Genomic DNA, 16680 nt, shown 5'->3' with positions numbered 1-16680 from the left:
CTTTGATGTCTAATCTGTTTGTTTGGTGTGTGTTGTTTCCTCTCATATTTTGCAGAATGGAGTCAAGGTCTGGAGCGGGTAAGAAAAGAAAGGGAGCAGCTACTTCCCGTACCGTGCCTATCCAGTTTGACCAAGATAAGTTTGTCGGCCCGAAGCAGGCCGCCAGATACATTTCTCTGGAGAAGCGAAAAATACTTCCAGAGAAGCGATTTCTGATCAACCCACAGGGCACTTACAGAAATTTTGCCGGGTTGATTGACGCGAAGAAATGGGATAGGTTGATTAGTCCCTTAGAGCATTACGACATAGCGATAGTGCGTGAATTTTATGCTAACGCGCTACCCGACGACGACGAGCCCTTTACTTGGGTATCTAGAGTTGCCGGGCGTCCAATTCCATTTGACCGGGATGCTATCAACCGAATCCTTGGGGAACCGCTCCAGCTGGGAGCTGATGAGAGAGACCAATACCACACTGACCTTCGACTTCACCGTAATGTTGAAGCAATTTCTGCCGCCCTGCTTTTACCAGGGAAATCTGTTGAGCTGAACCCATCTGGGGTTCCAATGAGGTATCACAGGGAGGACATGACTCCCATGGCTCAACTGATACTGCTCTTGGTTTTGACCAACATCCAGCCTAAATCCCACACCTCTACAGTGTCGATCCCAGTGGCCCATTTGGTCCATTCTATCCTCACCAACGTCCAGATCGATGTTGCGAGGATCATCGCAAATGAGCTGAAGTCCGTGGTCGAGAGCGGGCTTAAGTCGGGGGCTCGTGTTAATTGTCCCCTAGCTTTCCCGTGTTTGATCATGAGTTTATACGTTCAGGCAAGGGTGAGACTTCCGTCTCGGGGTCAGGTAAGGATCCCGTCACCTATCGATGATCGGTATGTGGCCAAATATTGTAGAGCGAAGAATGCTCGAGGCAGTGCTGCTACAGGGAGTACCAGGGCTTCTGATAGTCCTAGTACTTCTACTCCTGGAGTTGATCCCTACCTCCGAGCTGTGTGCGACTACAGTTTTGAATGGATGGCGGCATCCCAGAGAGCCATGATAGATATGCACGACTCTATGCAGCGGTTACAGCTGCAGGGGAGTGGTGCTCATGCTTTGATGACGCGTGAGCAGTTTCTGCTTAACGCCAACTGGCCTGTGGACAGGCCTGTCTATGGTGAGGGGGTGGGCGCTGATGCTGATGATGATGATGATGTTGATGATGAGGCTACCGGTTCTGATGCCGGTAGCGAGGAGGAGTCCTGAGCCCTTAGAGGGTTAAGTTTTTGTATTTTTCAGTTTTTATGTCATTTCTATTTGTATTTTCGGATTTTGTATCTTGATTTTGGTGTTGTACTATTGGGGTGTTTTGTCCCCCATGAACAAATTTATATTTTCAGTTAATGTTAATTATTTATGTTTTTAATTTTGTGTGTTTAATAAATTTTTGGTTGATTGAGTGGCAAACCCTTCTAGATTGGTTGCTCCTCAAGAAGTACCCAATGAAGGTGCATCCGAGCTTGGATGGCAATGATAAGAATAAACAAGTGAATGAAGCTAAGGTACATGGTTACCTTCGGCTAGAATTTTAGAATGCATTAGGAACTTTACTCTTTTTGGTAAATTGAATATTGTCTTTTTGCAACATAATTGAATGAATGTTTCATCTAGGACTTAAAACCACAAATTGTGAGGAAACCTCCATTGTACATGAAAATGCTGGATTCTAATAAATTTTGTTGATTCATGTGATTCATGCTTTGTCTTTTATTATTGTGAAATTGTGGAAGCAATTAGAAATGATCAAGGCACTTGTTTTCTTTCGAGCACAACTACATCCAAAAACAACTTACCTGTGAGCAGAGAGAGTATTTGTTAACCCCTTTGAGCTTAAACAGTTGAATCTCGGCTTGAAATAAAGCGAGATCTCAAAAATCTTTTTTTTATAACCCGAAAAATCTTGATTATTGTTCTTTTGCCGTAAAAAGTTAAGAGCATTCACTTAGGGTAAGGAAGAAATAAGTTGGGGAGAACGAAAAAGAATCGGTAAGTACCACAACTCTTGAAAAAGAAAAGAAAAACCGAGCAAGCATAAAAATAAAAAAATATATGTATAGAAAATATAGAAAAGAAACATCTGTTTTGTATATTTGATGTGAAAGAAAAGAACAAAAATAGAAAGAATGAAAATGAATGCTTGCTTGGAAGAAAAATAGTGAAAAATAAAAATTGAGTTGTGGAATATGTGTTGTGAAGGTTACAAATAAGAAACAAATGAAACAAAGTCGAGTAGTGTGAATAATATTGTGAATGTCTCTTTTGCATCGGCACTTTCGTTTCAATGGCCTTAGAAATGTCCCTTGTTTGTTAACCTAGCCAAGTTGCACCCTAAAAGCCCTTAGTGATCTTTATGCTTCCACAGTACCATTTATAATTGTTAGACATTGTATGAATCTATTTGATTTCTTCATTGTTTATTAGAGAGTGAGATTATTCCCGCGGTTGCAAACGCGTAAAATCTTCATTCCTTATTCGAAGAGGAGAGATAGGATGATTCATTCAGAATAGTATTGTTGTAGATAGATAAATATTTTGCATTGCTATTTAAGTTTTAGTTCTTATGTATTATTTTATTCGAACCGTTGGAAACTTGTATTTGCTGATTTCGCTTGTGTTTAAGCCGTTTATCCAACTTCGGAGAAACCAGTTTCTTAAAGCAAATCCTCTTGTCCTGCAAGAGGCATACTTTGCTTGAGGACAAGCAAGAATCTAGTTGGGGAGAGTTGTTAGATGCCCAAAAGTGCTTATTTGAGCTATCATATGTGGGCATCTTTCACTCTTTTTCCTTGCTAAAATTGTCAAAACCACATTTGTTTTACATGGAATGCATTACATTGATAAACAAGCTTGGTGCCTTTGATTTGTGTGTTATTGTGCAGGAAAAAGGCATGAACTAATTGAAAATGAAGACACAAGAAAATTGGCAAAGGAACCAAAGAATACAAGCATTTCATCAGCCTGCTCGCTAGGCGAGGCTGTGGCGAAGCACTGCTTCGCTAGGCGAGCTCCAGGCGAAAAGCTCCAGTAAATTGTCAAAATAATTCGCCAGGCGAGCTGAAGGCGAAGGTGGTAGCGAGTTCATTCTGTTTTGGTGAAATGCGCAGCCAGCACTCACTCGCTAGGCGAAGCTCTAGCGAGTCCCCAGCGAGCATTCCAGTAGCAAAACCTCTCAACCTCGCTGGGGCGAAGGTTGAAGCGTGTCCTTCGCTAGGCGAAGGTATGTTCGCTAGGCGAACATGACAGTTCAAGCAGACCCTGTTTCTCTGGGCGCAGGTGCCTTATGTGCCCATATTAGACCCTCGCTAGGCGAGCCATTCTACTCGCCTAGCGAACATGACAGCCCAGCAGAGGTCTATAAGTAGCAAGTGCCACTTTTGAGCACCATACCTCATTTTTACCAACTTTTTCCACTTTTGTACTTTCTTCTAGATATTTTTGCAGCATTGTTCTTGGGATCTTTTATGCCCTAGTTTTCATTTCTCTTCATCTTAGAACCATCTTTCACAAAAAGAAGGTGGATTCCCATCCAACTTCGATTATCCGACTTGGATGTTGATCAACCTTCTTTCCTTACTTGCCGACCAAGCTACCATGAAAATGAGTATCTAAGTCATCCATTTGTCAAGGTTAGATGTAGGTGATTACTAGCTTTGTGTGTAAATGTAAGGATCCTCATATGTAAACTCTTTAATGGTAAATATATGATGAAAACTTTGTTTCTATTTAAAACTCTTTGTGTTGGTTTATGATCGAGAGATGTTTACCGACTCTTGACCTAGGTTTTCATCCAAACTTGTTTGTTAGCTAGAGATAGTAATGAATGATTTTGTTCACCATAAGGTTGAACCAAAAAGTTGTCATTTTGATAGATTGTGTTCGAGAGAAACAATGGATCAAAATGGCAAAACTCACAATGTGTGTTCGAGAGAAACATGTTGAGAGGACTTTGTGAAATGATTTATCATCTAAAGGAGTTTATAAGATTGTTGACCGAGCAAATACATGCAAAGTGATCATTGAAACCTAACTTTGACAATATTTCTCATTTAATCAAACCATAACTTTTACCGCAATTTATTACTTTTTATGCAAGATAACTTGATTAAAACCAAAACCCTATTGTTACATTGAGCTACGATTAATACAACCATCGAACGGCGGTGATATCTTACAATCCCTATGGATACGATAACAAAAACCTGACACGAAAGATACATTTCAAGATACATTTCAACAGCTACCACCCCAAGGGCTATGCTATGCACGCTAATTCACCTAGCATGCAAACATCAACAACAATCCACAATAACTCACTCACTAATTCCTCACCATGGGAATTAGCTACCACCATAAAGGCCATACTATGCACGCTAAATCACCTAGCATGCAACCATCAACAACAATCCACAATGGACATATGCTCACACTCTAAGCCATAAACAGTCCATTCACAATTGCATACATAACCGATACATTCACAGCATTATGCATACCATCATACATCATCAGCATATTTATCACAGAATCATATTCACATCATGCCAAATAATAAATCACAGTATTAGCACACTCTACTAATACCTATACTGTTCAAAACAACGGGAAATGATCCCTACTATATCATACACCAATATAGGCCAATCATCAAATATGTCCACAATATTTAAATATCAAATTTCCACTTTTCCAACAGTGTTAACCGGTTAACGCCCTGGGTTAACCGGTTAACGCAACACAGAACACGCTTCGTGGCACATTTTAACAGTGTTAACCGGTTAACGCCCTGGGTTAACCGGTTAACGCAAGACAGACAGCAATTTCTCATAATTCATAACAGTGTTAACCGGTTAACACCCTGGGTTAACCGGTTAACGCAGAACAGAAATAAATTCTTTTAATTATCATAACAGTGTTAACCGGTTAACACCCTGGGTTAACCGGTTAACGCAAGACAGAAAGCTGTTCCTGCGCTAACACGAACAGAATGCAGAATTACCCGCATTTTTCGCCGTCGGAGGACTTCCGGACCTCCGATTTCGATTCCGTAAACGGCTACACGTCCAGAAAATCACAACTCATCCAATTATAGATTTAATCACAGTTTTTAACGTAATTTGATCATCACAATTTGCAACATTCATCATCCAAATTAGGGTCAATTCAATGGCTTATTACTACCCATTACATGTTAACCCATAATACCCATTAAACGACGATAAACCCCCCTTACCTGAGTTAATCCGGCAATCCTTTAGCTTCAAGCTTTTCCCTTCTTCAACCCTTGTTCTCTTGCTCTTCCTCTTTGCCCTTTTCTCACTTTCTATCGCTTCTCTGGTTTTCACGTGAAAAACCCTTTTTACCAAATGGACTCTTTATATATATTCTAACTTATTATTCCAATAATAATAATTCCAAATAATATTCCAATAATAATCTAATTATTTAATTAAATTAATAAATATACTATTAACTTAATTTAAATAATTATCATATTTTATCGGGGTGTTACAGCATTCACCGTCTAATTACCATTATTAGGCAAAGGATTAGCCTTCATGTTTGGCTTTTCTTCGGTGAAGGACAAAATATTCTGATCAATGAGGTCTTGTACCTGATTCTCACGCACAATGCAATCCTCGACTGTATGCCTAATATAACCTGCGTGGAATGCACAAGATACATTGGGGTTGTGGTGTCGACCAAACGGATATATTACTGGTGGAATTTTCTTAGGAGCAGTTTCCCCTACATGCACAAGATATGGGAATGATTCAGAGTAGGGTATTGGAACTTGGGTATAATGAGAACACTTATGGTTCCGATTCTGATTCTTATTCTGATTCTACCCCTGATTCCCACGATGATTCTGATTCGGGCCTCTGTTGTTTATATTTTGCCTTTGAGGAGCTTGTCCTTGAGGTTGTTATTGTTGTTGTTGTTGTTGTTGTTGTGGGGCCTGTGGAAGCTGTTGATACTGAAACGGTTTTTGGAACTGTGTTGCTTCCATATATGGATATGGGTAATATGGTGGAGGAACCATATGAACTTGATATTGCTGAACACTTACTGTTACTGCATTTGTCTCTCCTTCCTTCTTCTTGGTATAGCCACCAGAAGGTCTTCTACTTGCAGATTGTTGGCTACCACCACCGAAAATCTTCACTGTCTTCAGACCACTTTCAATCCTCTTCCCAGTTACGACTAGATCAGCAAAATTGGAAGATGAACTACCAACCATCTTTTCGTAGTATAAATTTTGAAGCGTCCCCATGAAAATATCCACTAACTTGATATCTGTCAAGGTCGGCATGACCTTTGAAGTCATTTCACGCCATCTCTGTGCATACTCTTTAAAATTTTCTTATTTATTATTCCCATGATTACTTGTTGGAGACTATAAATACTTATTATAAAAGGGTAATACTATCTTTTTATTAATATATTTTAAATACTTTTAAATATACTCCCTCCGTTCCTTTATATGTGTCACTTTTGCAAAAAATATTTGTTCCTATTTAACTGTCACTTTAAGAGTATACGGTTGTAATTTGTCAATTATACCCTTACTTTTTAAATTAATTTTACTTACACATTTACTGATAATTACTCCACCATTTTAAAATTGGTTTATCAATTCCAATGTCTGAGATTAATGTTGCGTGCATATTAGGAGTACATGTTACTGTCGCATCCGCGAAAAACAACCGGCGGGCAAAAACAAAACAAACAGAGCCGCCACCGTGCGTTATTTATCCCAAAAGAGGGAAAGGAAACGCTCGAAGTAAACCTGGAAAAGACATGGTCTCGCGACCAAAGAGAGATGGGATCGGGAGTCGGTTACGCAAGGGGAAGGTATTAGCACCCCTCACGTCCGTCGTACTCGACGGGATCCACGCTCAAAAGAATAGAAGAAAGGTTGCTAAACACTGCTCAAAAGAATGCACACACACACTGGAATAAGACACAGATGGAAGAAGAGGGGAACGGGCTCGCTAGGATATCGCATCCTATGCCTACGTATCTCATCTGGAATGAGAATCAGAGCTACCGTAGTTCGGCTCACGCACGCCGAAACAAAACACACACACAAGAAACCGACTGCCAATTGCTGGGCTTATGTCAGACTCCACACAAACAGGCAAACATGGAAACCGAATGCCAACCGCTGGACTTACATCAGACTCTGAACCAACAAACACACACAGGAAACCAACTGCCAATCGCTGGACTTACGTCAGACTCCAAACACACATACAGGAAACCGACTGCCAATCGCTGGACTTACGTCAGACTCCAAGAAAACAAGAGGTTAACCGGACGCTGAGTCGTCAAAAGCAACAAAAAAGTTGAACAAACAAGCTAACAGGGAGTCTGGTACTCGAGCCTGCTAGCTGTCAAGCAAACACACATAAAAAAGAAAAAGGGTGCCCGGAGAGATCTCGTACGATCTCCTGCCTACGTACCTCATCTGGTATGAGGATCAGGGCAACGTAGTTCCCCTGAACAGGGGAGAAACTTTCTCCTAACCAGAGACTAGGAAATGACAAACTAGAAGGGAGACTGACTCGAGCCTAATAGTTATCATGTAATCCACACTGGTCCTAAGTTGAGGTTTCTATCTAACTTGCACAGGCAGCAAGCTATCCTAAACAGCATAAGCAAAGTCATACAAACACAAGAGCAAGCACACACACTATATACAAACAGATGGGCTCACACAAGGTTAGGCTGTGAAACACAAGCCAACTGGAATCGGGTGTAGTTAGCTCTTAACCCTAACATTGAGAGTTAGGGTGAAGCAGATGAAATGGGAAGTGAGGGTAAGACCTCACAGCTCTTATCCCTGGCCTGGGAGAGCTTCAGACAAATGAAAGTGGGAGTTCAGAAAGTTGGAACTCTTCTCCACATATGACTGACACAACAAAGATCTTGGGTTGATATCCACAATGCATCAACACAAGGTGTGAGCAAAGTGGATGACACACTGAATAGCAGGAGATGGATTACACATCTCTTTTATCTGCCAATTGCCTTATCAAATGTCTTTTCCTGCTTGGCACAAAAATAAACATTCACAAGCATTGCCTCTTAAGGAGGGCTTCAGACAGGTGCCTGCCCCCATAACAGGACAGGTCTTCCAGACTACATGAAGTCAGAGATATCATACCTAAGTGGTTAAGCAACCAAGCAAAAGCAAAGTTCACAATGAACTTAAGCAACTTAGGTACCTGAAAACAATCTAAACAAATCAGTTCAACTGTACAAGCAAACAGACAATCATGAATATCAAACAGTCAAACCCAATGAGCAAAGGCATAAGCCAACAAGTCAAACTCAAATGAGTTAACAACCCTACAAAACACACAAGGTTAGTAGTCACAAGTAAACATCAAAGGCTCAAGTGATAGAGCATCAACAACTATGGAACTTGAGTGCTCAACCTGAAATCAAAGCTCAAACATAAGCAACCAACCACTAGGTCAAGGCCTAGGGTCAAAGATGGAGAAAAAATCCAAAACAAAACATGAAATTTAACATGAATCAACTTCATTCAATCAAGAACACAATCCAAAAGGTCTTATCTCAATATCAATTACCAAAAGCATTTCATGAACCAAACATGGCAAGGTATGCAAGTTGTGATCCCATTGAGACACCAGAATGAACAAATGCACATTAATTCAAAAATGATTCAATTAATCTTGGAAAAATTATGGGTAAACAGAACATACAACATGATCATCACACAAACAATTAGAGCATTTGGACAACATTAGGCATGGTAATCAAATTGCATAAGTCAAGGCAAGCACAATCAAGCACATATGTGACACAACTTGGCACACCAACTTAGCACAAGCCTAAAACAGAAATGAAACATGGTAAAAACCTCAAACCAAAGCCAAAACAACATTCAACATGTCTAGAATTAGTGTGCACAATTTCACATCCATTGGATAAAGAACAAGCATTTCATGATCAAATGAAATTCAAGACAATTCAAAAGCTCAAACATGACCATCCAGAATGAAAAATCTCAATCAAATCAGAAATCAATCCAAAAATTCCAACAAAAATCATGAGCAATCACAACATCCATATCAAGCATCATACAAAAAATCAAGGCATTTGGAATTCATTTGGCATGGCAAATACATCCATCAAGTTGAACAAGCAAAGGTGTGACACAAATTGTCACACCTACATTCACATGATCATAAAACAGAAACCACAAATGGTAAAAATACCAAATCAACACCAAAATGTCAAGCCAAGAGTCTAGTTTCAACATGTAAAATTTCATGAGCATTGGATAAAATCTCAGCATTTCACAAAAGATATGGTAAGGCAATGTTCAAAATGGACACATGTACACAAACCCTAGGCAAAATAATTTTCCAGCCAAGCACAATTTATGGAAAAATGTTCAAAAAATACTAGAGAGAAAATGCAACATGATGCAAAAAACCACACATTTTTTGGAGCATTTATCAATTTGTTTTGATTTTTGTAAGTTGAGAAAAAATAAAAAAATGCATGTGAAGTATGTATGAACATATGGAGGGAAAACAAATAATGTGTGAAGCATTTAAACATTTGTGCCTGGCGCGGAATCGAACCACAGCAACATTTAAAAATTGGCGCCTCCACACATGAAACGCAGCGTTTCATTTATGACGTGTCAAGGCGAGCCAATCAGGCGCATGCATGGCCATTTGCATGGTCCAATCAGAAGCAAGCGCGGGAGAAACACATGCAAACGCTGGAAAAAGGTTTTTAAGGATCAAACGCATTTCTGGAAATGTTCTTCATCATCTTCAAACGCATTCATCATGAACAGTACACAGCCAAGAACAAATTTCTCAGAAATGGCAATTAAACACATCAATGGATAGATCTTCCAACATACAACACGAATCCATGCATGGCTAAGGCTAATTCAACATACATTAAGAGAATCGAAGCCATGAACATTCACACATCAAACTTTAAACAACCCTAACTAACTCAATTCTGCATGAAATTTTATGATCTAAAGCTCAGGATATTCAGCATTGAAAGATCTACACTAACATCATAATAATTTTGAGAAACAAGAGATTCGATTCCTGACCTCTTGGAGAAAATAGAACTGGAATTGGTGTTATCAAGGCCTTGCAATGCTCAACAGATCTTCCAAAGTGCTTATGAAGTTGATTGAATGAAGGCTTAAGGTTCAGATGTGCACGAATCCTCCAGAATTTGGATCTGCCATGGATGCTTCAAAGCTTCAAGAATTCTTCAATGCTGCACGATTTGCTGTGGATCTAGGTTCAATAATGCTCAATGATGCTTCAGAACCATGAATGGATCAAGAGAAGTGCAATTTGTTTGAAGAATTTCAAAGAAAATTGAGAGAGAAAGTTTGAAGAATTTTTCTAGATCTGAAAATATGGTTGTGTTAATGATGAAAACAGTTAGGGTTTGTATTATATACTCCCTCCTAATCACTCTCCTAATCAGGTTTAGGCAATGGTTAAGTGTATTAGCCAAAATAAGGTGCATGTGCCAATTTGATAATCTCACCCTATGCATGGAATTATGAATGAACAGTGCACGAAATGCATTTGGATTTCACTCAAAAGGTCATTTTGGAGCCAATGGTGATGGTAGCATGTTCAAATAATGAACAAATTTCAAATTTCATTTTTCCCTCCAAAAATCAAGTGAATTTCCAAATATTTATGTGAATGTAATTCATGCCATGTAATGCAAAATTTGGAAACTATATGTCAAAGCAAGAACAATGCAAAAAGAGCCACTTGAATTGGAGTTTTGGTTGAGAAGTTATGCCCATTTGAAGTTCAATGCATCCTTTGTCAAGTTTTGATCATATCTCCTTAACCACACATGAGAAGTTGATGATCTTGGACTTTTTGGAAATGGGAGAGAAAGATCTACAACTTTCATATTCAACAAAATTTCATTTGAAGCTTTCTTGATGATGTAATCTTGAGTTGAAACCCTTTCCATTTTTGGCAAATTCAAATTACAGGTCACTTTCTATTTTTGGAAAGTTTTGTCCTGACTTTATTTTCTTCAATGTTGATGTTTGAAATGTCAAATGAGACTTGTTTGAACATGAATGAAGTATTTCTAACCACTTCCCACCTCCAAATCCAACAGTTGACTTTGCAGTTGACTTTTGCAGTTGATAGATGACTTGGTCATGCACAGATGATTCTAAGCCTCAATCTCCTGATGAAATGGCTCAAAAATGAAACCCTAGCTTATACAAGCTCAACAAAATCATATGATGATCTCCAACTCAATAAAGACCTCATCTCCTTGAAAAACCCTGATTGGTATAAAGCAACTGATTAGGGTTGACCAGAGGTCAAAACCCTAATCCCAAGGAACATGATCAGGCACAATGAACCTCTTGGTGATGATAAAACCATGATGATGGTGATGTACCATTCCAATCAAGATAATACTCAACCTCCTTGAGGAACCAAAAACCCTAATTGAAGCACAAACCTCAGATGATTAGTGATTAATTCATGAGACCCTCAAGCTTGAATCTTTTAACCTCTTTATCTTCTGAGAAAGACTTAGGAGGATGACTTACTTATTGCTCATGGTATGCAATATGCAATGACTAATGTCCTAAAAATGAGATGCAATATGCTAAGCTAGTCCCAAGAGAGGAGGGCAAATTTTGAGGTGTTACAGTTACAACCAATGGAATTTCAAGAGGTTCTCAAGAGGTTCACTTCTCAAAAAAACTAAGGAAGAGTTTCAATATTTTCTCTCTTTAAATGGGAGCTCTTTATTCAGAGTTCCTAAGATATGTAATGGAAAAAACAAAATAATTCATGAAAGAAGAAATGATGGAAGATTCATTGGGAAACCATGAAGAATAATCAGTAGAAGACTCATTGGACAACAAAGAAGAAATAATGGAAGATTCACTGGACAACAATGGAGAAGAAATAATGGAAGACTCATTGAACAACAATAGAGAGGAAATAGTGGAAGACTTTTTTGACAACAATGAAGAAGAAGGAGAAATACCAATATTGGATTTTGATTTAAACGAAGAGGCTGAATATGAATTTGATTTGAATAAATTTTCAGAAGAAGGAGAAGAGTCTTCACAAGCGATTGAGGAGTTTCGTCCGGGGATTAGAAAGATGCTAAAAAAAATTCTTCCTAAATTTTATTAAAGTCTTTGTAATGTTTAAATCTATGATGTAGAAAGAAATTTTTCCTTCTTTATAAAAATCTTGTAGTACTGCAAATGAATGATGTTCTTATTTTTGAAAATTAAATATTTTATGTAAAAATTTTCTTATTTTAAAGTTATTTTCTGTAATATTTTTCTTACCATTAATTTTATTTTTTTCATTAAATATTTTTTATGAATTGATTCAATATGATTATAGTATTTTTCATAGTAATTTAGGAATGCTTTTAAGATATTCCTAAAATATTTTTTTCCTTTTTTTTTATTATTTTGTTTAGGAATGTTTTTTATTCTTTTGTTTTTTATAATTAGTTTTTAGGAATGTTTTTTATTATTTTGTTTTTTTATAATATACGATCTATTTTGAGTTTTTATGTGAAGTACATAATCTATTGTTGTGTCTAACCTTTTTAATAATTTTTTTTATTAATAATGATTTATCATATGAAAGAAAAGTTATGCTTAAAAAAAAATTAAAAGAATGAAACTTATAAGTTGTGTTTTTGGTTTTTTAATTGTGTGCAAGTGACTACAACTCAGTCACAATGAGCATTACTCTGTGTTTAGGTACTTAAAAATTTCTTGTACTAAAATTGGATCACACTTCATTTGAACGGGTAATTGCCCTTCTCTTTCTAGTCTTTCCTTATTCAAATGTGGAATTTTATATTTATTAGAACCATTGGCTTTCATGATCTCTATCATGCATAATTGCAATGTTACAAATATATGATTGGACTTCACAGATGAAAAGTTTTCAGATGACTTCACCACCGCACAAACAAGTTCATCGATAGTTTTAGGGGACTCCTCGTGTTGTAATGATTGTATTGCACTGAAAAATCCAAGGTCCAAGACACTCAAATCAGGAGAATTTGTAGGTTGACACATCAAACGAATATCAAATCCATCTCGTGTGGCTTCTTGAATGAACTCTTGATCATCATGACTAATATGAGTTCTTGCATTATCTTGTTGGATAAAATATTGTACTAGTACCCAAATCATCTCTTGGTCATTTTTCCTTTATAGTTGGCAAGACTTTTTCAATAAGAAATGATCTTATGACATCTCTATTTACCAATGTTATTGCTTTTGTCTCCGTTGTTCCTGCAACTCGGTTAGCACTTGTCCTTTTAGCAGGTTCCTGGGTAACAAATGGAAAAATACCAATTTTACCTGAAAAATCTCATTTCCTTGCGAGTCAAATCTTGGTCGAGTAAGAGCAACTAAAAACATAACTTTGGCAATAAAGTTTTTGCTTTTACATATACGATGTGGTTCATCCTCCTCCGGTAGCAAATAATAGTTCTCAGATTTCTTAGTTATTTAAAACCACTTTTCATCAATATGAATAATATTGTGCATACTTTAAACATTGGATCATGTGGTATACCTTCGAGCATTGACAAACAAAACTTCAACCTAACTCATTTGTTTTCTTCTTTTAACAGTGATTTTATGGCATTTGAGTGATGTCTTATAACTTCTGATTTTGAAAGCCTAAAAAAATGTTGGATTTGTTTTCAACACAAAAGATAAAGACCGGATGTTTGTTCTTTGTCTCAAAGGAATTCGACTAATTTGATTAGGATCAATTTGAATTCTCTTACATCCACATTTTTGTCTTCCTATGGGACACATCATGTATTTCACTTTCTTTTACTCTTTTCCAATTATGTAGTAACCGGTGATAAATAGATGTGCATTCTTCATTGCTTAAAACTTTTAATTTTTTTTTTCACTATTTAGTTCATCTTCAATATTTTCTTCTCCATTTGATACACCTTCAAAATTTTCTTCACTATTTAAAACATCTTCAATATTTTCTTCCATATTTAATACGCCTTCAATATTTTCTTCACTGTCTGATGCATCTTTAATATTTTCTTCCATATTTAATACACCTTCAATATTTTCTTCACTATTTCATATATCTTCAATATTCTCTTCATTATTTAATTCGTTATCTACAATATTTCCTATACCTATAAATAAAACTAGAAAAAAATTATATAAGTCAAGTAATATATAATTAAAAAAATACTTTCTAAAAAAATAAATTATTTATATAATTCTAAATCAACAAAAAAATTAATGTTATTAATAATAATAATAATTTTATTGATAAAAATTCATCCTAAATAACAAAATTATTTATTTTTGAGGCTTTATTCAAAAAAATCTAAACAAATACAATTTTTTAAAAAAATCAAATATTCAGTTATTTAAAATCACATGTTTTAGAGTATTCCAAATCTAAACGGTTATCTTTAAAAATAAAAATGATATTAATGACAATTATTTTATTGATAAAAAATACATTAAAAATTATCATACAGAATAAATTATTCAATCAAATTCATATTTATATACATAAATATCTTTTAAAATTATTTATTTTTTATTATTCTTATCGGTTACCTATTCAATTGTCTTTTTTAAAATTATTCCCCTACCAATATCCAAAATCAAAACTGAAACTTTAAAAACTAAAATAATAACTAAAACAAAAAATTATGTTGTTAATAATATTAATCATTTTCTTCATAAAAAACACACTAAAAACTTATCATACTCAATAAATTATTCAATCAAATACATAACAAATACATTAAAAAAAGCATCCTACACAGTAAATCATTTTACACAATAAATTATTTCTTAATTTAATTGAGCAAGTTATATGTTATCAATACTATTTCTTTATATTATTATTATTATTGTAACATTCACCATTATCTATCATAAACTATATAATGAGATAAAAATAAGAAAGAAAACAATACATTAAAAAAATATCCTACACAATAAATCATCTTAGACAATAAATTATTTCTTAATTTATTTGAACAATCCATAAAAAATAAAAAACCTCAACAATTAAATTTGAGTTTATATATTATCAATACAATTTCTTTATATTATTTTTATTATTATTATTATCATTATTTTGATATTCATAATTATCTATTATAAATTATATAAAGAGATAAAAATAAGAAAGGGATATTCACCCTTATTATTATTATTACTATTTCTTTATAAATAATTGTGATATTCACCCTTATTTTTTATTATATAAAGATATTCACCATTGTCTCCTAATTTGAGTTTATATGTTACCTAATTTACCCTAATTTAAATGTTATCTAATTTACCCTAATTTTAATGAATAAGTAATGGTAAATTAGGAAACAATGACACATATAAAAAGAAACCAAGGAGTATACAACAACAAATTCTGATGCACAATTCAGGTATGAATCTTGATCTAGATTATTAATTTATTATTTTGAATTTACATCAACAGATTATTTTAAGGATTTGATACAGAATTCAATTATGTTTCTTGATATAGATTATTAATTTTATTAATTTAATATGCAGAGGATTTCATTCTGAATTCAATTATGTTTCTCGATATAAATTATGTTTATTTTAATATGCATATAATATCTAATAGGATATTTATTTAATAATGTTATTATCATACGGTAATAAAATTAATATGTTTATTTTAATATGCATATAATATCTAATAGGATATTTATTTAATATTGTTATTATCATACGGTAATAAAATTAATACATTATTATACATTGTCCTTTTTAACACATTATAATTTTCTTCTATGATTGTGTAATACTTACATTTATATTAATTTATAAAAGATATTACTTTCATAAATAAATTAACTCGATTGTAAAATCAGTTACAAAAACAAACTCTTCCTATCAATTTCTTGTGCTTTCTAAGCTAGACATCACAAACATGCTCGTCTATAAAATTGATAATTCAAAAATTCAAATATAGAATTGTTTATGGTTAAATACAACCTAGAATATGCTAGTCATGTCAAACATAATCAAAATAAAACTAATTAAATCCAAACTTCAAAACTTACTAGACCTCAAATTAATGAAAAAAACTAGTAGCTTTAAAGTTGGGATAAATATATTAAATTGAAATAACAGAGATTGAGCCTCAGAATTGCAGAATTGTATCAGCAAGGCAAATAATGCCAATCAGTCCCGAAAGATGGTAATTTGTGATTGTTATCATCACAGGCAAAATCTCATTTCATTGTGTTTCAAAAATCGATTAACAAAATAAAATCTTCAAGAAAGTAAAACTGTGTGTCTCATGGCCAGTCCCAAGATGTAAAGGCAACAACGCTGCTCAACAAGGCGATGGAATATGAGACAACCACCAACGGAGGATTCCTCTCCGTAAAGAGAAAACCGTCAACGTCAGTAAACATGGTTATACGACGTTTACTTGGAGTCATACAAACACAATATCAGTTTGCCCCCAATCAAGTTAGGGATTTGGATTAAAATCCCCCGTCAAAGTAACTACGAAATTCAAATCAAAAATAAAACTAATTC

General features: G+C 35.1%; 1 non-coding gene across 1 annotated transcript; it reads right to left on the bottom strand.

Annotated features, from left to right (window-relative positions):
- Nucleotides 1-16271: 16271 nt before the first annotated feature.
- Nucleotides 16272-16363, bottom strand: LOC127077167 (small nucleolar RNA SNORD96 family). The gene has a single exon (XR_007787120.1). It is a non-coding gene; the product is annotated as a small nucleolar RNA SNORD96 family (small nucleolar RNA).
- Between the last annotated feature and the right edge of the window lie 317 nt (nt 16364-16680).

This window comes from Lathyrus oleraceus, chromosome 4, assembly GCF_024323335.1.
Source record: "Lathyrus oleraceus cultivar Zhongwan6 chromosome 4, CAAS_Psat_ZW6_1.0, whole genome shotgun sequence".
Classification (NCBI taxonomy): domain Eukaryota; kingdom Viridiplantae; phylum Streptophyta; class Magnoliopsida; order Fabales; family Fabaceae; genus Lathyrus; species Lathyrus oleraceus.
This window is presented reverse-complemented; position numbering and strand designations above follow the sequence as displayed.